Below are 27751 nucleotides of genomic sequence, written 5' to 3'. Positions count from 1 at the left end.
TGCTAATACAGTAACAGTGGAAATGACAGAATCATCCAGAATGACAACTTTTACTTCAGATGTGTTGAAAAATGAATAGAAAAATATTTAAATTACACTGTAATAACATTTAGCATCAAACTGCTAACACAGCGAGCATGGGAATGCCACAGAATTACCGACAATGTTAACATTTACCTCAGATATGTTGAAAAATTATTATGAAAATACTTAAATTACACTGTAATAACATTTAGCATCTAACTGCTAACACAGCGAGCATGGGAATGCCACAGAGTTACCTACAATGTTAACATTTACCTCAGATACGTTGAAAAATTAATGAGAAAATACCTAAATTACACTGTAATAACATTTAGCATCAACCTGCTAACACAGTGACAGTGGAAATAACAGAATCATCCACAACGTCAACATTTACCTCAGATGTGTTGAAAAATTATTATGAAAATACTTAAATTACACTGTAATTGCACTTAACATCAAACTGCTAACACAGCAAACACGGAAATGGCACAGAATTATCTACAATGTTAACATTTACCTCAGATACGTTGAAAAATTAATGAGAAAATACCTAAATTACACTGTAATAACATTTAGCATCAAACTGCTAACACAGTGACAGTGGAAATGACATAGAGTCATCCAGAACGTCAACATTTACCTCAGATGTGTTGAAAAATTAAACAGGAAAATATTTAAATTACACTGTAATAACATTTAGCATCAAACTGCTAACACAGCGAGCATGGGAATGCCACAGAATTACCTACAATGTTAACATTTACCTCAGATACGTTGAAAAATTAATGAGAAAATACCTAAATTACACTAATAACCTTTAGCATCAACCTGCTAATACAGTAACAGTTGAAATGACAGAATCATCCAGAACGACAACTTTTACTTCAGATGTGTTGAAAAATGAATAGAAAAATATTTAAATTACACTGTAATAACATTTAGCATCAAACTGCTAACACAGCGAGCATGGAAATGCCACAGAATTACCTACAATGTTAACATTTACCTCAGATATGTTGAAAAATGAATAAGAAAATACCTAAATTACACTGTAATAACATTTAGCATCAAACTGCTAACACAGTGACAGTGGAAATGACATAGTCATCCAGAACGTCAACATTTACCTCAGATGTGTTGAAAAATTATTACGAAAATACTTAAATTACACTGTAATTACATCAGTGGTCGAGTTGTAAAATCAAACGGGTGTGTGTGTGTGTGTGTGTGTGTGTGTGTGTGTGTGTGTGTGTGTGTGTGTGAAATTTTTAGTTGCGTGTCGACCCACCGGTCGGTCCGTCGGTGGGAAACTGGTTTGCTTTTTGGAGGGTTTGCACACAATGTAGGTCTGTGGACCTTGTTCATTTACCAGACATACAGTATTTTGTGCTGATAAAGTGTGTAGTACACACTGTGTACTCTTTTTATTGTTGTAAAAACAATAAAACATAGGATGCTGTATACTTATTACCTCGGTGGATTAAGCAGGTGCTACATGCAAAGTAAGTCCTTCCTGCAGTGGGTTTAAATCCCAAATCTGGTGACCCTTTGCTGCATGTCATTCCCCCTTTCTATGCTTCCCCAATTCCCATATTTTTTCAACTATAAATAAAAGGCAAAACCCAAAGAGAAGAATTTTCAAACCTACCCTCTTCAGCTGTTGGTTCTCCTGCTTGCTCCTGTTCCTATATTGTCTCACACTCCGGGTCCTCCAGCTTCTGTCGCACTGTGTTGCAGTTGCTGCAACTGTCATCTGGAATAAAGAGCAGTGGATAAGACAATTTAATTAAATATAATTATAATGTTATTTCTGATTTATTTATTATCTGAACAAGGATTTGAGCTTTGAAAAATGACCGGATTCTTTCTCTAACGTTGATTCCCGCTGTTATCTAGGCCACGTGACACCTTAACATTGACGGTTACCAAAGAGCTGCCTTGGATACTTTGATACTTTGCTTCGATACATACCAGCACTTTGATACATACTGGATACAAGCTAGCAAAATGAGTTAAAAGCAGGCATCTTTGGAAAGTTTCTTTGGAAAGGGGAAAAGGCCCATTGAGGAGACAGAAGAAGAGCCTATGACGAAGAAAAAGAAAGCTGCATTTTAGCAGACACTTTGTCGAGTCCTACACCAATCCTGCTCTGCCTTACATGTTGTGACCGGCTCTCTAATGAGGCAATGAAGCCTTCAAAACTGCTAGTGTCGTTTATTTTAGCCTTCCTGTCTTGAATAACACTTTTCGTTGCCTGAAGAATAACAAACGAACATCCAGGCTGATTAAATTAATGGCCTTATACAAGAAATCAAAGCGAACATGAACCTGAGTAAGCTATCGATAGCTGGCTAGACTCCAAACTAGCATTCATTATGATAGCTGTGTTGTTATCCACCGCCCACAAATTAGGCTACATATTGGTAACTTTACAGCATGATAGTGGGCTCACAGAAAGTGTGACTGATATTCGTAACGTTTGGCTTACCTCCTGAAATGTTTTTTCTTGCGATCTTAAATCCGAACTTGCTTAGGTCTTGCTGTCCACTCCGCTTGGCCATGATGCTGCAATCCGCTGCTGTCACTGATGCCGAATAAAATAAACAAATAACAGAACCCCAGCTGAATGTCACCTCCTCAAACGCTTCGCTTGTGCATGCCCTCTCTCGCGGTAGCTTATTGTATGCTCAGTTTCAGCAAAGCTACGTGGAATGGCATTTCTAATTCCAATGTTAAATAGAAGTAATGTCTACATTTATTGATAAAATTGCTCAAGGGAAGGGAGGGGGGATGCCTGTTTTAGAGGGGGGATGATTTTGACCATTTTTTTATTCCAGGGGGGATGGCATCCCCCCATCCCCCCTCAACTCGAGTACAGATTACACTTAACATCAAACTGCTAACACAGCGGGCATGGAAATGCCACAGAATTATCTACAATGTCAACATTTACCTCAGATAAGTTGAAAAATAAGAAAATACCTAAATTAGACTGTAATAACATTTAGCATCACACTGCTAACACAGCGACAGTGGAAATGACAGAATTATCTACAGTGTCAACATGCCAAGGTTATAAGGTTAGAAATGTGGTTTAAATGTTCTGTTTAAATAAGAGACCAATGTTATGCGATTTTATTTGAACATGTGAAAGGGAAAAGTTTAGTAGGCTAGTTTAAGGAAAATACTGATTGTGTTTACCTTATGTTGAGAGGAACTTTAAGGAGGCACAACTAATGTTCTCTTCAACTTTAAGTTCAGGGGATGTGGTGTAATCTAATAAATATTGTATTGTTTTTGGATTTGACCTGTGGAGGTCACAGGTCCACTAGGTTTCCGGGTCACTAGAGGGCGACCTCATGTTAGATATGAGGAAGTTGAATTGAAACGTTGTTCAGTAAAGCTTATGGAATGAGAACCAAGTCGTCATTATTGTCTTAAACAACATAACAGGGAGATGGGTGGGAAAGGAACCCTGATGATCCTCTCTGCCGTCCTCACTATCTGCTGCAGGGACTTTTGTTCAGCGATGTTGCAGTTCCTGAACCAGACAGTGAAGTAACAGCAGAGAACACTTTCAACGGTCCCTCGGGAGGAGGATGGGAGGAGGGAGGCTGGCTTTCTTCTGCTTTCGCAGATAGTGTCGCCACTGTTGAGCTTTCTTGGTGATGGCTGTAATGTAACAGGCTTGTGAGCCTTAGAGGTTTCTTAACGGATTTAAAAAATAAGGCCCAGAACTGTGAATGTGGACTGTTGCACGACTCCCTGGTCTGGGACAGAATTGTTTGTGGTATTACTGACGACCAAGTGAGAGGGAGACTGTTAAGGGAAGCAGATCTGACCCTAGAAAAAGCCATTGATATCTGTGGTGCAAGTGAAATAACAACCAGCCAAGTCAAAGCACTGACAGAAGAAGTAGAAATGAACAGAGCATGGACTGTCAGACAAAAAGATAAAGTGAAAGCTAACACAGAACAAAATGAGTCAAGCTGCAGCAGATGTGGCTTCAAGCATGGAATTAAAAAATTTCCAGCTATTGGCCAAACATGTAAAACATGCAACAAGAAAAATCACTTGGTTAAGATGTGTAGATCCCAGAGTCGGCAGCACCAACAGAGAAAGAATGTGCATGCAATAGAGCAAAGTGAGGAAGGGAACGACATGTTTATTGGCGCAGTCAGAAAGGAGCAGGAGAAACACGGAAGAGTGATGGAGTCGGCACAAACAGAAACTGAGGAAGAAAAATGGACTGAAAGACTGAAAATAAACAAGAGAGTTGTGACTTTTAAACTGGACGCAGGTGCAGACTGCAATGCAATGTCAGTTACAACCTTAAATGTGCTGGATCCATGGGCGGCGCCACCATTGCCTGTGATGGGGACGTGTCCCCTTCACATTTCATAATTCTTTGGTTGGATCCGCCCACATTTGACATAAAATATATATATGAGTTCACCCAGCGCCGTTTCTATTCGTGAAAGAATCCATTCCACTTGATCGATAAGAGACACAGACCACTGAAAATCCACTCCGGGTTTTCCAGGCGTTCCCGACAACAACTCCCCGCGCGAGTGAATCACAGTCTCAGCTGCTCAAGAGTGGAGGAGGTGACGTCAGCCCCATTGCCACCTCACAATGGCTAGCTTTTGCTAAAACCTTATTCTTTTGATATCTGCCCTCAAAATTAACCCTAGGCCACGTTAAATTAATGTTCAACTAAACAATGAAAAGCTTAGCCTAATGGGGTATTCTTGGTTGATGGTGAATTGTTTGCAGTATTTGCTCCTCCCCAGACACAATGGACATAAGGACATTCTTTATAAAGCAGCGGAAAGTCAGTCAGAATTTCCCCACAGGACAAGGTTTTTTTTTCCCAATGGAAATGTTAGTGCAGTTAGCTGGCTAGTCAATGTTAGGAAATGTATCAGCTAGCTTAATGTTAGCTATTATTTAATTCAAACCCAGTAGGCCTGCCTTACTGTAATGCCAAGAATGAGGTCAAGTCTGCTCTGATGATATTTATTGATTCCCTGTTGTGATTTGAAGAACTTGTTTTGTCTGGTCTTTGCCAGTTTTCTGGAAAGTAACATGGGGAACCAGTGTATGAGGAAGGAATAATAGAAAGGAAAGCGATGGAGAGAGATGGATGTTATTCCAGGTGGATTGTGAAGGAAAGGGGGATAAAAGTTATGAAGTGGTAGAAATTGTGGTTGCACCAATGTAAGAAGGAGTTCTATCTATTAATCTATTTGTTATACTGATCTGTAAATGTTACTGTAGCACCACCATTGCATGTAGGTTGACAAAACTGCACTTGTTCATTGTGTGAAGTTCTCTTTTATGTGTCGTTGCTTGACACAGTGTGCTTTTGTGTTATGAAGACTGCATGATGCCATGTCATTTTTGTTATATCACTAAATCGGAAAAAAGTAAAACGCACCCACTAAAGTCACTGTTGGTGGTGAACAAAATTGCACCTGTTCATTGTGTGAAGTTATTTTTTATGTGTCACCGTTGCTTGACACAGTGTGATTTTGTTATGAAGGTTGCATGATGCCATGTCATGCCTGTTCATTGTGTGAAATTATGAATATTCTTATTTTTAAACAGACAGTTGAGTGTCACTATTGTTTGGCACAGTGGCATGTTGTGTTGCATCTAAAACTAAATAAAAAAAGGAAAAACAAAATAAAAAGTAAAATGCACCCATAAAGTCATTGTTGGTGATAAACTGTGTCACAGTCATCTCTTTATCTTTGGCAGAGCAGTGGGTTTAAAAACAGGCTGATGAATATATGGACTAGTTGAATGAGGACTTATTGTTGAGTCTCGAAAATAGTCATTAAATTAAGTGACTTTTGTAGGTAAAATTAGGTGTTTAACAACCTGTTAAAAATAAACCAGAATGCAGGAAATGGCATCTAATTAAAAAAAAATTTCTGGGGGAGGACCCCCCACCAGTGTGTCCCCCCCCACATTAAAAATGCTTCTGACGCCCCTGGCTGAATGTCAGAGGAAAACTCCGTGTTAGTAATAGTAAACTTGTTGCCTTCTTTGGCCAGAAGATAGCACCACTGGGCAAAAGAGCATTAACATGTCAATACAAAGGCCAAAAAGCACAATATTGAGTTTGAAATCACACAAGATGATGTTCCGGCTATACTGGGAGGAGCCACATGTGTGAAACTAGGCTTAGTGAAGAGGATGCATGATGTTAGAAAGGAAAATGGCATCCTTAAAGACTATGAGGATCTTTTCACCGGACTAGGTTGCTTACCTGGTCAGCATCATATACAGATTGACCACACTGTTACACCTGTCGTGCACGCTCCCAGAAGGATTCCTGTAGCACTCAGAGACAGAGTAATTGAGGAACTACAGCGCATGGAGAAATTGGGAGTAATAACCAGGCAGATGGAGCCAACAGAGTGGGTTAACAGTATGGTAACAGTGGTCACACCCAAGAAAATTCGTATCTGCATGGACCCGAAAGACTTAAACCAAGCAATTAAACGGGAGCATTACCCATTACTCACAGTAGAGGAGGTTGTTTCCCGTATGCCAAACGCTAAGTACTTCTCAGTACTAGATGCCAATCAGGGCTTTTAGCAGATAAAGCTTGATTATGAAAGCTTGAAGCTCTGCACATTTAATACCCCCCCATTGGAAGACACAGATTCCTACGTTTACCGTTTGGGATCTCATCAGCGCCAGAGATATTTCAGAGGGCTATTGCGCAGATGATTGAAGGGCTAGATGGCGTTGTGAACATCATTGATGACTTGTCTGGGGAGACTCTGTGGCAGAGCACAACCACAGATTGAAGTTGTTGCTGGAGAGAGCAAAAGAGAATAACTTGAAACTGAACAAAAACAAGGGCTTTGTCAGGACAAAAGAAATTAAATACATCTTCATGTCTTCTGTATGCAAAAGTCTTTTCCATCTTGAGCTTCACAACCTCTCGGTTGTTCCTCTTCTTTACATCTAAGAGTAAAGATTTCCGCATGGCTTCCAGACTCTCCTCAGTTTCAGCTGATGGGTATGTCAGGCAAAAATTCACTTCTGCTCTCTTTGCCTTTTTGACACCAAGGGCTGCACTGTGCTTTCCAGCAGGTTTTTTTTTTTTTTAAGGAGTTCACGGTCACTTCTGGGCAGCCCAGTTTTCTCAGATATGTGCAGTAGTTAGACAGTTTTTATATTTTAAACTGGTCTTCCATCCACCACATCCAGTGCAGGACCCCTTCTCAGTTAAACATGGATGTTTCTTGAGACTCTGGGCTACCTGTTCCATCTCCTCATCACTGACAGACTTCATACTGCACAAGTTCCTGCACTAAACCATCAAGGATGGCTGACTTCAACTTGGGATCTGGAATAAGTACAGTGCCATTCTGAATGTAAGCTAAACCTGCCTGCTGAAGTTTTAACTCTGCATCATAGGAGAACTTGGGTACATGAAACACAGCTGGCCAGGAGGACCATGAGCTTGTAGACTCGCTTGATGACAGTATATCTGTATCCACAAGTTCACCTGACAGGGATGAAGAGTCAGTTGCTGAGCAAGGACTGAATGCTTGGAGGTGTAAGACTGGATTAAGCACAGTAGAGCTCTCATCAGGTTGCATAGTGGTGGGCCTTGACATATCAGTAAGAGTACCTTTGTCTTCCACTTCTGACACTGAGGTGAGGTTAAGGAACTCGTTTCCAAACAAGGAATACATAAATTGAAGTCTAAAGTTGCCCTGAAGTTCACACTGTTTCTGGACTTCAACAATAAGGTCATCAATGGATTCAGGGAGTCCGTGGGAGAGAGTCGACCTCTGAGAGCTGCCATCAGTCAATATGATCTTTAGGATCACAGGAGTTGCCATCTTCAAAGCCATTTACTCTGCAGACACACACAAAGAAAATTATACATCAGACATCCATGTAATTTAAAATGCCAAATTCAGTGGCAAAAACCTATTACTGCATGCAGCAGGTATGCAAATTTATAGTAAAAAAATTGATAAAATATAGTTGGAAAAAAAGGAGAAAATAAACAAGTAGCAAGATAATGTAATACAGGGTGAGGGCACATAATCCTGTAACATCTCATCTCATTATCTCTAGCCGCTTTATCCTTCTACAGGGTCGCAGGCAAGCTGGAGCCTATCCCAGCTGACTACGGGCGAAAGGCGGGGTACACCCTGGACAAGTCGCCAGGTCATCACAGGGCTGACACATAGACACAGACAACCATTCACACTCACATTCACACCTACGCTCAATTTAGAGTCACCAGTTAACCTAACCTGCATGTCTTTGGACTGTGGGGGAAACCGGAGCACCCGGAGGAAACCCACGCGGACACGGGGAGAACATGCAAACTCCACACAGAAAGGCCCTCGCCGGCCCCGGGGCTCGAACCCAGGACCTTCTTGCTGTGAGGCGACAGTGCTAACCACTACACCACCGTGCCGCCCCATCCCGTAACATACATCAAGATAATAATTAGTCAGAGCATTCATCCCCAAAATGTAATTCAGATTGAAACTAAAAGGCTCACTGCACGACCAAAACTCAAAACAAGATGGAAACCTGCTATCATGGCCAAATAAACTGACAGGTCTTTAAACACAAAGACAATAGCTTCTTTAAACTAGCAATATGTCAGAATAAAGCAAGTCTATATTTTCAATTATAATCAAAATGTGAAAAAATAGCATTAGTATTTTCTATCTATAACTCAAACAAGCTGTATCAGAGGAATTTGTGGTGGAAAATGGATTACCCCAGAGGAGTGTAATTAGCCCTATACTGTTTAATATTATGATTAATGATATTTTTGAGAGAATGGGGCCAACAAATGTAGGACTACTTTATGCAGATGATGCAGTTATCTGGAGAAGGGGAAGTAATATACCACACATTACCAAAACAATCCAGAAGGACATACTCATGCTGGAACAATGGGGAATGGATTGGGGTTTTAAATTCTCTGTTCCAAAGTCACAAGTAACATATTTTACTAGGAAAAAAAGTTCCTGACACCTCTAAAGTTCTGCTGTATAATGTCCCACTTGGAAGAGGAGTGAAATTTAAATACTTGGGCCTTTGGTTAGATTCCAAACTCACTTGGAAATTCCATATTGAGTATGTAGAAACAAAGTGTAAAAAGGCTCTGAATCTTATGAGAATGGTATCTGGCCTGTCCTGGGGAGCAGATAGGCAGTCCCTGATCAATATTTGCAAGGCATTGATAAGGTCGACCATTGACTATGGTAGTGTAGCATATGGTGCAGCTTGTAAAACAGCCCTACTGAAGTTAGAAAAAGTGCAATATAAAGCTCTGAGGATAGCTCTGGGAGCTATCAAAACAACGCCCACAAGTTCTTTTTAAAATGCATCTCAAGGTAAATGAAGACTCAAATTTAGGGCTTTAAAAAATATGAGAGCACTTACTATTATAAAGCCTTTTGAATATGGATGGTGTGCAAATAGCACAGTGGACCTGTAAAAGAAAATATCAGTGAGGTGTCCCAATAAAAATACTAAATTAAAAATAAATAAATAGAAAGAAAATGTGGGCGGCACGGTGGTGTAGTGGTTAGCGCTGTCGCCTCACAGCAAGAAGGTCCTGGGTTCGAGCCCCGGGGCCGGCGAGGGCCTTTCTGTGTGGAGTTTGCATGTTCTCCCCGTGTCCGCGTGGGTTTCCTCCGGGTGCTCCGGTTTCCCCCACAGTCCAAAGACATGCAGGTTAGGTTAACTGGTGACTCTAAATTGACCGTAGGTGTGAATGTGAGTGTGAATGGTTGTCTGTGTCTATGTGTCAGCCCTGTGATGACCTGGCGACTTGTCCAGGGTGTACCCCGCCTTTCGCCCGTAGTCAGCTGGGATAGGCTCCAGCTTGCCTGCGACCCTGTAGAAGGATAAAGCGGCTAGAGATAATGAGATGAGATGAGAAAGAAAATGTGCTAGATGCAGACATTAACTTGGATTAGACACTCTGGACACAATGGCAAGCTGAAAAATAGTTTTAAAACCAGTTTGTGTTGCAATTACATGTACCAGACTTGGAAATGTATTATTCTGTTGGAAATGGTGCGAAGAGAGTAATGTAATGTTGAACATGGGGGTGCGACTGATGCTTGTGGCGGTTTCTCTCAGTGAAAATGCAGTGCTTTCGTGAGTTAGTAGAATGACTGGTGAAAGCATAGTTTTCCCCAAAGCGTTTTAGCGTATCGGGCCCGATCCGCTTGCTCTGCCTGCCAATACGCTTAGTCACTTTAGTTAAAATCCGATACGCTTAGATTTATACCGATACATTAAATTTCCTAACCACAAGTAACTCGATACATAGGAGAGCAAATAACAGATCCATTTACATATCGATCGATATTGGTGTTCAACAAGCCGTCTTTTTTTCCAATGTTTGTGTTGATTCTGTCAAAGTAATATGTCTGCGTGGTATGATGTAAACAAACTAATCTGTTCGCTATGTCAAGATCACGTGTTCAAACCATCCAATAAAAACATCGAAAGAAAACGTCAGACATCCCGGAATTTTCCGATTCATTATAAGCGATCTCATTGGCTGCCGATGTTGTCCCCCACCAGACGGACAAAGCTGACTGATTTTAATAAGTGAGGAGAAGACTCGCTGGACAATTTGATCCACATCAGCATGGATGACAGCGAGATGGACTATGAGAGGGCTGCCCAACATTAGGCCAAGCAAAAGCCAAGGAGAATTAATCTGCTTTAAAAGGAGTAGAAAACTTAATCCATTAGTTTGGGTTTGCAGAAAGATTATGTATTTATGAACACTCTCACAAAGTGAAGTTGTCCAAATGTGTCAAAGACAGCATAATTTCAAATAATAATCATAAGCAGTTTTGGCAGTGTGATGTCACTGGGATCCATTTAACATAAGAAGGCTCCGGATTATTCTTTTGTTAAAGGCTCACAGTGACCTCACACTGCCAAATACGCTTATCGCTATTATTCGAAATTATGCTACATTTGACACTTATTAACAAATTCTCTTCATGAATGTGTTTATAAGTACATAACCTTTCTGCAAACTTAAGTGTGTGAATTAAGTTTTCTTTTCCTTTAAATATGTTTTAATCTTAATCTAGTCCATTTAATAAAGTGCCAAAATTTAAACTTTATAATATGCAGTTGCCTGACTTTTCTTTTCAGTGTATCTTAGTTATACATATATTACGGTAATTGCATCAGAAACATCCTAAATCATAACAGTTATAGTAATACAGCAACTTATTTTACGGTGGCAGTTCTGAGGTTCAGATCCCTTTGTGATCAACAGGAGGTCATGATGATCGATTCTCTTCATTGGGTTGCATAAGATGGAGCAAACCACTGGTCATATTTTCATGCACATTTTTGTTACAGCGCTACTTGACCCTAGGTAATTAAGGAATCCCCGTAGATTTTCAGTCGATCATAGACCTCAGTAATCTATAACAAAACAGTTTAACCTGCATGTTGAACTTTAAGGTGAAATTTCAAATGTGTTTACATTAATACTATTTCGGTCAGAAATCAGTGAAACACTGGTAAAATCTGTCCTATAATCATGGATCTAAACCCTCTCAGAGACGCTGAAAATGCACCTGAGAGCATCGGTTTTCAGTAAATGCCCCGGGGGGAGATGCCCCCCCTCTCTCCTAGTTTCAGTTGTCTGTGAATCATCAGGCCAGAATTTAGGGCTGTAATTGTTTCTGGGGAAAACACTGTGAAAGCATACAAAAGTCTAGCGCTAGTTTACTGTAAGTATCTCGGAGGTTCCTGATGCGGGCAAATGTTCCACAAAACACGCAAACAAAGCCCAACCTGATCGCTGCCTCTTCTCAGCGCCATTTCCCCGAGCTCAGCTCCTGCGCTTTACTGCGCCTGCGCATCTGGAGCTGCAATAGAAATCGGAGCAGCGCTTCCATGCAGATCACAGCTTTATATATTTTGTCTCCGGTTCACATAAACGGTAGAAATATAAACTCGGCCTTTCCGGAATGATCCGCACAGATTTGCAGCTGCTTTCTTTTCTGCTCCATGTGTTGAGATGCGCAAGCCGCTGTGTGTCTCTGCCGCCTCCGGGTTCGAGCTTCCATTTGGGCTCTTTCTCGCATTGGAGCAGCGGCTCAACTCAACAATCCGCCTCCAGCCTGAGCAGAACAGCTCCAGCAGCCGAGACCTGCGCGAGTCTGCGCCATTTGGGCTGAAGGTCCTCGCTGCTCCCTCCGCATGTGTTATTGCGCAAAGATGGCGGACGCGGCTAAATCAGAGCGGCTCATGGGCAAACGGTCTCTAGTCCCTGTGTGGAGCGCAGGCAGGGGCGAAGCGCGATAAAATCCCCTCACACAGCCGGCTAACGGCTGCTCTCCACCGGCTGCCACTTTAATGAAGCGCCGCGCTCAGCAGCGGCACCGGGAGCTCAGCGGAGAAACACCATTACTGACAACAACAACTCTCAACTGCACAGGAACTAGCAGGTGTTCGCTAACGGCGCTAATATGCTCCACACACACAAGTGCAGAGGCTGCTGGAACTGTTCCATAACGCTCCTGCTCGGAAACAGCACTCTAGTGGACCGTCGCCCAACTCACTTTAACACCGACATGTATAATCTGAATACTTCCTGTTTCTGTAGTCTGGAAAAACAGACAAAAAAGAAAATTCACAAGCTACTTATTAACGATATTAGCATTGATAATCAAGACCAAGTCAATGAGGAAATAAGAACTTTTTATAGCAACTTGTATAAATCCAAATTTTCAAAGGATGACTGTCAATTGTTTTTCTCAAAAATTAGGGAATGTAGCAAAAAAACTGATGAGAACTTTATGCAACATATGGAGGAGGAGCTTAGAATTGAAGAATTGGATAGAGCAATGAGGCGGATGTCAGAAGGGAAGTCACCAGGACTCGATGGTCTGACTGTGGAGTTTTACGCCTGTTTTTGGAAAGATATCAGAGAAATGCTTTATAATGCCTTCTTGGAATGTATTCCAACTGGACTCCTGTCTCCTACTATGAAACAGGGCATCATCACCTTGATCCCAAAGCCCAATAAGGATAAACTGTCACTCGATAACTGGAGGCCGATAACCTTACTATGTAATGATTACAAATTGTTAGCACATGTGTTCTCTAATAGATTAGATAGGGGTCTAACAAATTTAGTTGATGAGTGTCAATCAGCTTTTGTAAAAGGCAGGAACATACATAACCATACCCGGCTGATTTTAGATTTGTTAGATTATAGAGATTATATTAAAGCAGATAGTTATGTGTTGTTTCTAGATTTCTTTAAGGCGTTTGATACCATTGAACATCCCTTTTTGTGGAAAACGCTACACTTCTTGGGTTTTGGGGTTAAGTTGTGTAATGTTGTTGAGATGCTCTACACTGACATCAGTAGCTCTGTCTCTCTGAACCCTGAGTGACTCCTAGATTTAAGGTGCTACGTGGTATTCGACAGGGATGCCCTATTTCCCCGAAGCTTTTTATATTGGCAACACAACTATTAACATTGCTTATCAATAATTCCAATGATATACAAGGAATTACAATTTTCAACAAAGTTTAAAATAAGTCAGTTTGCGGATGATGCATCTATTTTTTTAAAAGATAAATCAATAGTGGATAAAACTCTCAATATGATCTCAGTCTTCTCCAAAGCATCCGGATTATCTCTTAATATTAAAAATGTGAACTACTCCCTATCCACACAAGCTCTGACTCCTCTATTGCTTCAATTAGAGTTGAATCTGAAGTTAAATATTTAGGATTAACAATATCTAAAAATTTAATTAGAAGAGAAGACACTAATATTTCTAAGCCTATATTAGATATGAAGAAATCACTCAGTCACTGGTTAACCAGAGACCTCACTATCTTTGGCAGAATCACTTTAGCTAAAGCGGAAGGTATCTCCAAACTGATTTATCCTTGCCACTCCCCGTATATTTCCTCAGAAAATATTAAGAAAGCCAACACAGTTATTTTCCAGTTTTTATGGAAGAATAAAACTCACTATATTAGAAGGTCCCAACTCGTTAAGGAGTATGACAAGGGTGGTATTAAAGCTGCAGAATTTGAATCGGCACCTTTAGAATAAACTGGATAAAATCTTGTCTGTCACAGCCAAATTCAATGTGGTTTCACATCCCAAGATCTTTGTTTAAGAAAACAGGAAGTTTAGATTTTATTTTGAAATGTGATTTTGATGTGAACAGGATTCCTATAAAGTTGTCTAATTTTCATAAACAGATTCTTCATTTTTGGAAAATGATATTCACCCACAATTTTTCTCCTCATAATTCAACTTTATGGAACAACAGAGTAATCACAATAAACAGGAAATCAGTCTTCAAAAGTAATTGGTTTGAAAGAGGCATTATATTTGTAACTGATTTAATGGATTGTAATGGTATCATTTTAAGTTACACAGACTTTATAGAAAAATCTAACTTAAATTGTACTGAAAGAGAATATAACAAAATATGTAATGTGATTCCTTTACCTTTGACCCAGTTGATTCACAATTATTTAGTATACAATAATCCTTTAACAGTACTACCAAATCTATTGATTGCAGAATATAATCTGACTGATAAAAAATGTAATAATAAGTTCATTAGTAATGTTTTGAAATCCAAGATGTTTCATGATTATTGCAGAGGGATAACTTGGCAGGGTTCTAATTTGGTAACTCCAGGCACTTTAAACAAAGCATATTCTAAATGTATTAAATGGCCTATTTTGCCTAAAGTTAAAGAAACGCATTTCAAAATCATCAGTAAGATTTATCCTGTGGCAGAGCTTCTAAAAAGAAGATTTAATGTTGAGGTGGATCAGTCTTCCTTCTGCAATAATGATGATGAAACACTGGAGCATTTGTTTTATTTATGTCCTGTTTCTCATTGTTTTTGGTCAGATATAAATAACTGGGTATCACTTAAAATTAATCATGTTCCATCCTTTGAATTATATCATATTATTTTCTACATGGATAATTTGCCCTCTTCTGTTTCGGACATTATTAACATAATTTTATGAAGGGGTAAATATCATATTCACTGTGCAAAATGGAGAAACTGTAAGCCCTCCTTCCCTGGATTTATTAATGACTTTAAAACGTTTTTCTTGTCTCTCAAAAAAATAGACTGTAAAATTGCAAGAAAAACAAGTATAGACATTGCTCGTTATTTGTTATTGGAATTTATGAATCCTTTTCCTTTTGTCTCTGCTCCGCTATATGTTCATTTAATTGCCTAATTTAAAATGTAATTTACATGCACCTTATTTGTTTTTTTTCTCTTACATGTATCCCCTAATCTTTAATTTTAATCCATATCCTCCCCAGAGGCAATTCTAGAGTCTGTTGTGGCCCCAAGCAAAAATTTCCAGGGGGCCCTTCTGACCAGTGTTCATCACCAATATGTTATAAATAATCTGACACCAACGAAAAATGTATGAAACCAAAGTTTTTTAAATTCCAAATGTGAAAATACAATAGTAAAGAACAATAAAAACAATAAAAAACAAAATAAATAAGCCCTCGGGCCCCGACTCTCGGGGGGGCCCCTGGGCCAGGGGGCCCCAAGCAGTTGCTTGCCTTGCCTGTTCACAAGCTGCATGTCTGATCCTCCCTGAGAGTTTGTATATTTTCCTTTGTTTAATAAAAAATAAAAACTTGGAGGAGGATCATTAGTGAAGAATCCCTGTCTGTTGGAGAGTTTAGGTGTCAGTGTTGGACAGAGAAGCTCAAACCTGACGCTGTTCCGACAAAATTCGAGCACAAAAGCAAGCAGTCAAAGAAGAAACGGAGCAGCAACGCTCAAGCAAAAAGGAGAAGATTTGAGGTAAACATTTTTTTTACCTCCAATCAGGAGGTTTTCCAGTTGGAACCATTTCAGAGTTGCATCGTGGATTAAAGGTTCCTTCCAATACAACATAATCCTAATGTTAGCAGCCCGATAATAAAATGTAAAATTAGGGAGGGATAGTCCGCCGTGTACACTGAAAAAAATACATCTGGGAAGTAAATTTAACATAATTTGAATTTGTGATATTAGCAATAAAAATTCAAGTTTGCATGTTTACACAGATATATCTAGTCTTCAATCAATTTGTGTTTGTTAGAAACAAAAGTTTTTTTCTCAACAAGAATAATTAAGTAATGCAAGCCAATCTTCTTCTGTTCACAATCTTAACCAAACAAACCTTGTTATTTTTACTCTTTTCCATTCATTACCAAACACTGTGAGGTTTTTGCGCCCCAAGTGCATTGTGGGAACATTTTACAGCAACAATGTCCCACAAAATGTCCCCAAAATGGGAGATTTAAAACCAAATGGCCCGTGTTTATTTGTCTGTGGGTATTTGGGCGCAGCCTCCAGTTGCAGCTCCCCGAGGCTGGGAAACACAGCACGGTAAAGGATTATTCACCTGATGCTGCTGAAGGAAACCTTCACTACGCTCAGACACTAAAGTACAACTTAAGCATATGAAGATGGCAATAAAAAGTTTGATCTGACATGAGACGCGTCAGGAAATACATCATCATATGATAATAACTGGATACAGAACCAGATTAAAAACTCATTGCAGCTGCAAACAGACCGACCGTTCAGAGCAGGAAAGGAAAGGGAAGAGACAGCAGCAGCAGAGAAATGATGAAACGGTCTCTAACTGTAGGCTAGTTATTGTTGTGTAATTGTAATTGAGTGTGACGATGTAAACTTCTGTGTTTCTGAATTACAACATCCAGAGATAAAAGTGTAAAATAATGCAGTTTAAATCTTTCAACAGTGTGAACGTAATGCAGTCAATTCAGCTGTGTGTTATTTTCATAGATGAAGGAACGGCCTGTTTTTTACATTTCCAACATTATTTCTATAGAACTCAGGAGAACAGAGGGAATAAAGGGTTTGAAAGTCAACATCTTCAGGAGGAGATTTTTCTGAGTGAGAATGAGAGATTAGTGTCAGTAATCGTATGGGGCCGAGTAAAATTAAGGATTAATTTCACGAGTGGTTTTGAAATTTTCAAAACTTTGAAATCACGAGTGAAATTGATCCTTAATTTTACTCAGCCCCATACGATTACTTGTTTATAATATAGAGGGCCAAATTCATACTTCGGAAGCCATTCAAGTTCACAACGTTTTCTGAACCGGTCAGGATGCGAGCTCTCTTGCACATTTGAATCGGTTTCTAAAGCGTCTTTCATCAGGACACGACGATTTTGGACAGGATTTTAACATCTTTCAGGATTGATCCCGGATATTTCTCGTGTCTCAGATGCAGATGCAGTGCTGCCTGCATTACTTTAAGAGAGTCTAGTTCATAGTTTTCCCCATTTTCTTTCCTCACTTCTGCATAAAACTGCGATAGCAGCTTGTCTAACTTACAGCATTCATACGCCACTAGAGAGTCGTTTATTTGTCTTTCTGTTGCCCGTTTCTTAAACACGGAAAGCCAAAAATTCATACTTTTTTGGTATTTTCATTTTCGCTTGCAGCTTTCAATTGGTTTATCATTTCTTCGTCAAATATAGTGAAACGCGGCATTGCTGAGTCAGCAGAGTCAGCCATTTTGTTGACAAAATTTGCTAATTTTTGTAACCGTAACTAAGCAATGAACTAGCCAATAGCATTTCAGAATTACAGCCCTGTGTTAAGGAAAAAAAGCCCTCCTTGATTGACCAATCAGAATTGAGTAATTTGGCCCTATGTATTATAAGTCATGTAACATTGTGCAGCTTTAAAAAAATTTTTTTGAAATAAGTAGTTCTTTAACAGTGTCTTAGAATGGAAAAAAGCAAAATCAGCTTTTGTGTTTGCTGTTAATTACAGCTCTAATGAAAGAAAATCAAAATCCACAAAAATTAGAATTGGCTAATGAAACTGCAAATTGAATAATATTATCAACGAGGGACAAGTTACCATTAACCTTACAGGTGAACAGGCTTGTGGTGATATGACACTAACACTGTTAGCTTCATGATATCACCACAAAACCAATGAGAACATTTTTTATTTGTTTGACAAGTTTTCTGAAAATGACTTGACAATGCCCTGTTGGCATATTTTTTATTGAAATGTGCCAATTTACATACATTCAGAGCAAAAAAAAAAAAAAAAGTTAATGTTGGATAAAGGCACAATTCTTGTTTTATTTTGTTGATATATTTGTGTCATAGTTTTTTAATGAGGGAATTTTGGATCTCTCTTATTGTTACACTGGAAAAAAAAAAGACCTAGCAGCCATAAAAATGACTTTTCTCTTTGGAATGAAATGTTGTTTAAATTGGGTCATGAATGATATTTTAACAAAAACATATCTGCCCCGGTGTTGGTTTCTTTTATTGGCAGTCATTCACTTTATTTTATCTCCACCAGGTGGTTCTTGAACCTCCACAGGAAGGCGACACTGAATGAAGGTATGTTCAAACATTTGGTTAATTGAGGTGGGAGAAGTGGGGCAGCAGGTAGCTTCATTCAGTTAGCTTATCTGCCAGAAGACGAGTCATACGTTCAGATGTCAAAGGTTTTGTTGTCCTGGATTCACTTTATGAAGCTCCGATGAATATAAATTCAAATTCAATCCTGTTCCCTGTGGCAAATTGTCAGTACAGTTCCCTCATGAGGTTGACCAGATACCGTGGTGCTTGAAAGTTTGTGAACCCTTTAGAATTTTCTATGTTTCTGCATAACATGGGGGTAGGCATGGATCTCACATGGGAATTCACGTGATTCACATAAAATTGGGCCAAAACCACGTTTCCCATGTGCAAAACACATTTTCCACATATTTCATACGTGAAAAAATCACATGTGAAGTTCATGTGGTTTTTCTGTAAGGATATATGCAAATATAAAAGAAAACTCAAAAACACAAGTGATTTGATTTGCTGGAGTATATGAGACTGAGGAACTGAAAATAAAACAGTTTAAATTTGAAAACATTTAATAGGGTTAGTTATGAAATGTACAGTGGTGCTTGAAAGTTTGTGAACCCTTTAGAATTTTTTTTATATTTCGACATAAATGACCTAAAACATCAGATTTTCACACAAGTCCTAAAAGTAGATAAAGAGAACCCAGTTAAACAAATGAAACACAAAAATATTATACTTGGTCATTTATTTATTGAGGAAAATGATCCAATATTACATATCTGTGAGTGGCAAAAGTATGTGAACCTTTGCTTTCAGTATCTGGTGTGACCCCCTTGTGCAGCAATAACTGCAACTAAATGTTTCCGGTAACTGTTGATCAGTCCTGCATACCGACTTGGAGGAATTTTAGCCCATTCCTCCGTACAGAACAGCTTCAACTCTGGGATGTTGGTGGGTTTCCTCACATGAACTGCTCGCTTCAGGTCCTTCCACAGCATTTTGATTGAATAAAGGTCAGACCTTTGACTTGGCCATTCCAAAACATTAACTTTATTCTTCTTCAACCATTCTTTGGTAGAACGACTTGTGTGCTTAGGGTCATTGTCTCGCTGCATGACCCACCTTCTCTTGAGATTCAGTTCATGGACAGATGTTCTGACATTTTCCTTTAGAATTCACTGGTATAATTCAGAATTCATTGTACCATCAATGATGGCAAGCCGTCCTAGCCCAGAGGCAGCAAAACAGGCCCAAACCATGATACTACCACCACCATGTTTCACAGATGGGATAAGGTTCTTATGCTGGAATGCAGTGTTTTCCTTTCTCCAAACAAAACGCTTCTCACTTAAACCCAAAAGTTCTATTTTGGTCTCATCCGTCCACAAAACATTTTTCCAATAGCCTTCTGGCTTGCCCACGTGATCTTTAGCAAACTGCAGACAAGCAGCAATGTTCTTTTTGGAGAGCAGTGGCTTTCTCCTTGCAACCCTGCCATGCACACCATTGCTGTTCAGTCTTCTCCTGATGGTGGACTCATGAACATTAACCAACGGAAGATAGGCCTTCAGTTGCTTAGAAGTTACCCTGGGGTCCTTTGTGACCTCACAAACTATTACATGCCTTGCTCTTGGAGTAATCTTTGTTGGTCGACCACTCCTGGGGAGGGTAACAATGGTCTTGAATTTCCTCCATTTGTACACAGTCTGTCTGACTGTGGATTGGTGGAGTCCAAACTCTTTCTTTAGAGATGGTTTTGTAACCTTTTCCAGCCTGATGAGCATCAACAACGCTTTTTCTGAGGTCGTCGGAAATCTCCTTTGTTCGTGCCATGATACACTTCCACAAACGTGTTGTGAAGATCAGACTTTGATAGATCCCCATTCTTTAAATAAAACGGTGCCCACTCACACCTGATTGTCATCCCATTGATTAAAAACACCTGACTCTAATTTCACCTTCAAATTAACTGCTAATCCTAGAGGTTCACATACTTTTGCCACTCACAGATATGTAATATTGGATCATTTTTCTCAATAAATAAATGACCAAGTATAATATTTTTGTCTCATTTGTTTAACTGGGTTCTCTTTATCTACTTTTAGGACTTGTGTGAAAATCTGATGTTTTAGGTCATTTATGTCGAAATATAAAAAAAAATTCTAAAGGGTTCACAAACTTTCAAGCACCACTGTACATTTCATAACTAACCCTATTAAATGTTTTCAAATTTAAACTGTTTTATTTTCAGTTCCTCAGTCTCATATACTCCAGCAAATCAAATCACTTGTGTTTTTGAGTTTTCTTTTATATTTGCATATACCCTTACAGAAAAACCACATGAACTTCACATGTGATTTTTTCACGTATGAAATATGTGGAAAATGTGTTTTGCACATGGGAAACGTGGTTTTGGCCCAATTTTATGTGAATCACGTGAATTTCCATGTGAGATCCATGCCTACCCCCATGTGAAACCCATGGACAACATGTTATTTGCACATGGGAAACGTGTTTTTGGGCCAATTTTATGTGAATCACATGTGATCCCATATGAAACCCACGGGATCACATTATTTGCACAGGGAAAATAAACCTATAACTCCCATGTACAATCTTGCATACAGAAATACACTTGCTTGTAGTGTGTGTACTGTACAATAGAAAATGTATTAGTATTTAAAAAAACCACAAATCTAAACTAGTTATGGACGAGCTGGCAGATGTGTGAGAGGAAAAAAGTTACAGTAAGTAAAAGCATATTTACTTAGCATCACCCCTAACCCCAACCTTTGACACCAGTGATTATTTAACATGACACAACAAGGTCTGTGGATTTTGGGGGGGTAACTGGGTCATTAATTTTGTAAAGACACTGGTTTTAAGTTTTTCAAATGCATTTTTGGTGCTTTGAACACGTGACTAGTTCCATTATATTAGAGAGAAGGCAGACATCTCTACTGTACAGCCCATAACCAAAACTAGTCAACTCACATCAAAACAGTCCAGATGGATAAATAACAGTACAGGCCAGAGAGAATTACAACAACATATCTCCAAAACTAGTCTTTGTCTCAGACTTCCGTAGGGACGTAAATATCCACTCAATGATTTGATTCGATACATAAGATAAACGATTTGATATCTCATGATACCTGGAACAAAACATGAATGAAGTATACTGTATGTCTGATTGAAAACATATGTTATTTTATCTTAAACATAAATACATGATATATATTCCTCCTTTCCTTCATTCCCTTCTTCACCTTTTCCTCCTTCCATCCTTGGACAACAGGAGGGTTAATTAACAGACATGAAAATGGTGTCAGTCTTATCTAACTCCCAAAATGTCAAACTATTCCTTTAAACAAACTTTGAACTTTTCTGTAACTTCTGCATCGTCGCATCCCTCATCTTCTTGGTCTCCTCCAGATGGTTCCCTGTTTTGGGATTGAAAGATAAAGATTAGGGCAGTACGAATACCAGCCGATTCTGTCAAAGGTTAAATTCTTTTCTATCTGGATTTCCACATCGTTCTGCTATTCTCAAATGATGACCAATCTATACATTCATAGTCAAATATATAAACAGACAGAAATCCTGTGCAGACATACAATCGGCCCTCTAGAAGCCATCCAAAACTGGATTTTAATCATCAGTATAACTTGGTTACCATTTTTCCTTCTCTGCTCGTCTCCGGATGTCTTAATTTTTGTGCCATGCAGGCCTTGATTTCAGTGTCCCCAACACCCTTGTGAACACTTTTGATATGGTCTGTAAGAAATTAAATGAAATTGTATTTTAAATTAATCCAATAGTCGATTAGTCATCGATTAACTGTTGCAGCCCTACTTTGCATTAGGGCTGTTAATGACAAAATTGAAAACAAGCAAGATTTTTTGAGTTAAGAAGCTGATACAATACCATTTTGCCCAACAAAAACAATATTCTGGCATGCTTACCAATCACTGACTTCACTTTGTCCACATCAAGCCGCTGTCTTTTTTCCCCCACAATCCCTTTTTTCCCCCCGTGACGGAGCACGTTGCCATCTCCTCCACAGTGAAGACAGAGTCCATCACAGTCCTTGTGAGTTTCTTATAGCCCTCACACCTTTGGGCATAATCCAAGGCAGTTGGGTTCATTAGGGTGAGGACAGATTCCTTCTGCAAAGATGAAATAATATTAGAATACATGTAATTCTAGAATGCCATAACAATATGTGAAGAATACATGCTATCTGGATTCAATCTCCTCGCTGTGATGTCATCATCTTCTTGCGTGATAGCAGTAGTGTTTTCATTTGACGTACAGTAATGTGTTTTGAGCGCACAATCTGTTTGTGTGTACGTTAGTGCACTATACTCAATACAAAAAATATATATAACATTTATCTTTGGTTAGGAGGAGTCTGCGCGCGACTCAGTGAAATTAAACTTTTGCTCAACAGAAAAGTCCCACGAGAAAAAAAAAAAGAAAGAAAAATATTCCTGCCCCAAAAATTTTAAGACCTTTGAGTAATGAATTTAAGACCAATTTAAGACATTTCTAATGAATTGACATTTTAAGATCTTAATTTTAGATACATGAATTTAAGACTTTAAGGATCTGCGGATACCCTGATATAGTTGGGGCTTGCAAAAGGGTTTATTTAGGCAGGCCACCCAAACATGATAAATGTATGGCGAAACACTACATGGTCAATAAATGAAATTACTTCTCCTGACTATGTACGTGATACCTTCTCCGCTGCCAGATGACTGTTGATGTTGGCAAGCTGAGCCTCTATGGCCTTCTTTATTGTATCTGCTAGCCCTACAATTAAATCAAAAGAAGGAATGACCATTTAACTATTCAAAATTGCCAACTGAGTTGTGTAACTTATTATATAGTATTATTACAAAATGGTCATGGAAATAGGTAAAAAGTTACTACAATACCTACTAGGGTGCATCAGTTGCCCTCACTTTCATAAAATCTGATGCATTTTTGTTTGGGTATTCCTTTTCACCAATAAAGACATCCTGTAAAATTTTTTGACCGTATTCAAAAGTCTAATGGTGGCACCATGAGGTTCATTTTTTGCTAAAAAACGCTTATTTTATGTTTTCGCGTAAGGTTTGAATCACAATGTTGGACTCCATTTATTGATTTCTTGTGACCCAGAGATCATGTTAAGAACCTTTGCAAGGGATTGAGAAGCATTAATGTGATTCATAATACATTTGAATTGTTTAAAAGTAGCTGAACAATGATTCAATGAACAGCTAAAACTCAAACTGTGCTTGATAATATATTTAGAATATGTATTAAAAATGTGTATCTAAGATATTTGGTATGCTCTATAAGGTGCCATAATGTTTCATGAAAAGTGATCGAAATTTTGTCATAAAAGCAGGGCTTTGAACCAGAATTTTTTTCCTATTGGTTCGTTCCGAACAGAAACGGAATTTTAACGTTTCTGGTTTTGGGTTCCACCATTAAATAGACATTCCCAAACTGGTTAGAACAAAAAAATTTTGTTCCTGGAACGGTTAATTACGTTCCCTGTCAGCTGTTTAACAAATGGCTATAAAATTATGTCTCTGTCTCATCCAGCTTAAGCCAAATGTAGGCTAATTCTATTACAACCTTCAATAAGACAAGAAATAATTCAAAACAATTATTATTTCAAATGTTGGCGATTTGGATTCTCAGTATGTCTCCCATCTACACAAACAGAAAGTGCCAAAAATGAAAGATAATTCATTTAGTGTGTTACCAAAGGCTAGTCAGGCCCTATGCATTGATAGGCTAACAGAGGTTAACGTCATTTAATGTTCGCGAGCCTCTCGTTAATGTGGACAAATATATTGATATCGTGTTTGAAATTGACGTTTTTGAATAACGATAGACTGCAATATTTACCTCTTATTTAAGATGTGGAGACGTGATAGTAGTCCACCCTCCCGCTCTCTCCATTCAGTCAGTGAATGTCACACAGGAAGTGAATCCCAGCGGGTCATAGAAACTTGCGCAGGAGAAGAATGACTTATTTGTAGGCTACGGAAACTTTGAGGAACGAAATAAAAACCGGTATTAACCGGTTACCATTATTTTTAATAAGCGTTTCTGTTCCGGAACATAAATAATAAAGTTTCCGGTTTCGTTTCTGTTCCATGTGAAATAGAAAAAGTTCCCGGTTTTCGTTCCTTGAACCGGTTCAAAGCCCTGCATAAAAGTCATAAAATAGCAGCTTTTTCCATAACTTTGAGCTCCTGGTGCCACCATTAAACTTGTGAATTTTGTCAAAATATTTCACCCAGTGTGTTTTCTTACCAAAAGGAACATAAAAACAAAAATGCATCATGATCGGAGGAACTTTTCATTTTTAGGGGGCAACTGATGCACCCTAATATCTACCCTCTTGCAGTTGCAGGTTTAACCGACGCAACCTCCTTATTTCCTTATCCTTTTCCTTAACCTTCTCCTCCAGCTCTTTGATGTCATGTTTGGAGTCTGTAGTCTTCAGGGCAGAAAGAGAAAGAGCACACAAGAGAGAAAGAGAAGATAGAGAAAGAAGATGCTTAAAGGATGGAGAATTTTGGTAGCATCTTGGGTTGTCAAGGATGGGACAAGGTACAACACCACAACAAGGTAGGAGCACAGGGAGAAGATTACAGTAAAAGGTCACTGAAAATAAAATAAAAAGATAAACATGTTTTGGACAGCATATCTGTACCTTCTGGTGTTGTGGAGTCTCATCATCACTGTCAAGATCTTCCAAAGTGATCTGACAAAAGACATTGCAAGAGATTGGACAGGAGATGGTATGAGTGAAAAGAGGGACAAAAGTTAAAGAAAGGAAATAAATGACAGAATGATATGTAAATACTCCAACATAATTTAAGTTAGGGCTCAACAATTGATCGAAATATTATTGTTCAGTTATCCCACCGAAAGGGGGCATCAAGATGCAGTAGATCGTAATAACTCTTTGTGGTTCTTTATTCCTTTTCAATTCAAGTTTAGTTCCACGTTTTCTTTAGTGGTTTCACACTTTCATTAGCTGAATTCAAGTTCATTGACTGGCCACGCACCGTGAGCAAAACAAAACAATTATAGACATCACAAAATGGCAAATTGTAATATTCAGGAGCTGCAATGTTTTGATCAAGGTGAAATGTGTCATAACAAGACCTTACCGCAGCAGATCAGGGTTTGAATCCAGCCCCGGACCATTTGCTGCATATCATCCCCTCTCTCCCCTGCCTTTCCTCACTCTTTCTACTTAATCACGGTCACAAAGCTGAGATGCCAATAATCTTAAAAAAATAATAACCCTGATTCCAAAAAAGTTGGGACAAAGTACAAATTGTAAATAAAAACGGAATGCAATGATGTGGAAGTTTCAAAATTCCATACTTTATTCAGAATAGAACATAAATGACATATCAAATGTTGAAACTGAGAAAATGTATCATTTAAAGAGAAAAATTAGGTGATTTTTAAATTTCATGACAACACGTCTCAAAAAAGTTGGAACAAGGCCATGTTTACCACTGTGAGACATCCCCTTTTCTCTTTACAACAGTCTGTAAACGTCTGGGGACTGAGGAGACAAGTTGCTCAAGTTTAGGGATAGGAATGTTAACCCATTCTTGTCTATAGGAATAGCGACTCCGGGAAAAACAGAGGAGGGGGGCTCTGCGTTTACGTGAATGAAGGTTGGTGCAACAACAGTACAGTCTTAGACAAGCATTGTTCTCCTGACCTAGAGTTCATGTCTGTAAGATGCAGGCCCTTCTTTCTGCCGAGGGAGCTAGCAGCTGTTATCATCACTGCAGTCTACATACCACCAGACGCTAACGTCAAAACCGCTCTCTCTCTGCTCGCAAACAACATTAACAACCACCAGCGAGCCTACCCAAACGGCGCGCACATCATTGCAGGAGACTTCAATAAGGCAAACCTCAAAACGGTGTTGCCTAAATTTTACCAACATGTGAAGTGTGCAACGAGGGGAGTAAATAATCTGGACAATGTTTATTCCAACCTTAAACATGCCTACAGAGCTATTCCCCTCCCCCACCTCGGACAATCTGACCATCTCTCCCTGTTCCTACCCCCCGCATACACCCCCCTCAGCTGGCAATCAAAGCCACAAAGACGGACAATTACCACCTGGCCTGACGACGCCCTCCCCCGACTCCAGGACTGCTTTCAGTGGGAAGTTTTCCATCACGAGGACCTGGCCACATACACGGATGCAGTGCTAGCTTACATCAAGCACTGCATTGACACGGTCACCGTGGTAAAGACCATTCAGGTGTTCCCGAATGAGAAACCATGGATGACCGGCCAGGTCCGTGCACTCCTACGTGCCCGGGATGCAGCCTTCAGATCCGGCGACCGAGCGCTATACAGTAGGACTCGGGCCGACCTGAAGAAAGGCATCAGTGCAGCCAAAGCGGACCACAGGGGAAGGATTGAGGAGCAGCTGACAAGCCCCAGGCAGCTGTGGCAGGGCATTCAGGCAATAACAAACTACAGGGGCTGTGCTGTGTCAGCCGGGGACTCAGATGCGGCACTTGCGGAGGAGCTGAACAGCTTCTTCGCCCGCTTTGAAGCTCAGGTGCAGCACACAGCCAAACCACCCTCCGGACCATCTCCCCAGCTCCCACTACAGCTCACACCTCCCCCCAGCACTTCACCCCAACCCCCACTTCAACCGACAGCAATCACTGGCACTCCCCCGCTCATTCTGAAGGTCGAGCCTGAGGATGTGAGACGGGTGCTCCGGGCTGTAAACCCCAGGAAGGCAACTGGCCCGGATGGCGTACCAGGGAAGGTGCTCAAGGCCTGTGCTGACCAACTTGCACAGGTCTTCACGGACATCTTCAACAGTTCACTGGAACAAGCCATCGTCCCGACCTGTTTGAAGTCTGCCACCATCATCCCGGTCCCCAAAAAGTCACCCACAGCCAGCCTCAACGACTACCGCCCCGTAGCACTCACCCCCGTCATAACGAAGTGCTTTGAGAAACTGGTCTTGCACCACATAAAAACCTGTCTTCCCCCCACCCTGGATCCCCACCAGTTTGCATACAGGCCTAACAGATCGACTGAGGATGCAATAGCCACTGCTCTCCACTCTGTGCTGAGCCATCTGGAGAGACAAGGGAGCTATGTCAGAATGCTCTTCATCGACTACAGCTCAGCTTTCAACATCATAATACCGGACATCCTGATCCCCAAGCTAACCAGCCTGGGACTCCCATCATCCACCTGCTCCTGGATCAAAGACTTTTTAATCAACTGACCCCAACAG

The 27751-nt window shown here is 39.8% G+C and overlaps 1 protein-coding gene and 1 long non-coding RNA gene across 11 annotated transcripts in view; both read right to left on the bottom strand.

Annotated features, from left to right (window-relative positions):
* LOC132882239 (NACHT, LRR and PYD domains-containing protein 12-like) overlaps positions 1–27751 on the bottom strand; it is a 1431284-nt gene that overhangs the window by 1050722 nt on the left and 352811 nt on the right. Inside the window, exons 13-15 of one of the 10 annotated variants that reach the window (XR_009654134.1) lie at positions 22404–22607; positions 22115–22215; positions 21493–21881 (exon numbers count right to left, since the gene is read on the bottom strand). The exons of the other annotated variants lie outside the window; for them this stretch is intronic. The gene's annotated coding sequence lies outside the window, so the exon portion shown is untranslated. Of the gene's footprint in view, positions 1–21492; positions 21882–22114; positions 22216–22403; positions 22608–27751 lie in introns of those variants that run through there. 10 annotated transcript variants of the gene reach the window in all.
* The window catches only part of LOC132882248 (uncharacterized), a 7609-nt gene continuing 4546 nt past the window's right edge, over positions 24689–27751 (bottom strand). The window contains exons 3-4 of the long non-coding RNA XR_009654138.1: positions 25163–25213; positions 24689–24946 (exon numbers count right to left, since the gene is read on the bottom strand). This is a non-coding gene — a long non-coding RNA (uncharacterized LOC132882248). The remainder of the gene's footprint in view (positions 24947–25162; positions 25214–27751) is intronic.

This window comes from Neoarius graeffei, chromosome 2 (genome assembly GCF_027579695.1).
Source record: "Neoarius graeffei isolate fNeoGra1 chromosome 2, fNeoGra1.pri, whole genome shotgun sequence".
Lineage (NCBI taxonomy): Eukaryota > Metazoa > Chordata > Actinopteri > Siluriformes > Ariidae > Neoarius > Neoarius graeffei.
Note: the sequence above shows the minus strand (reverse complement) of the source record. Positions and strands in the feature narration are given on the sequence as shown.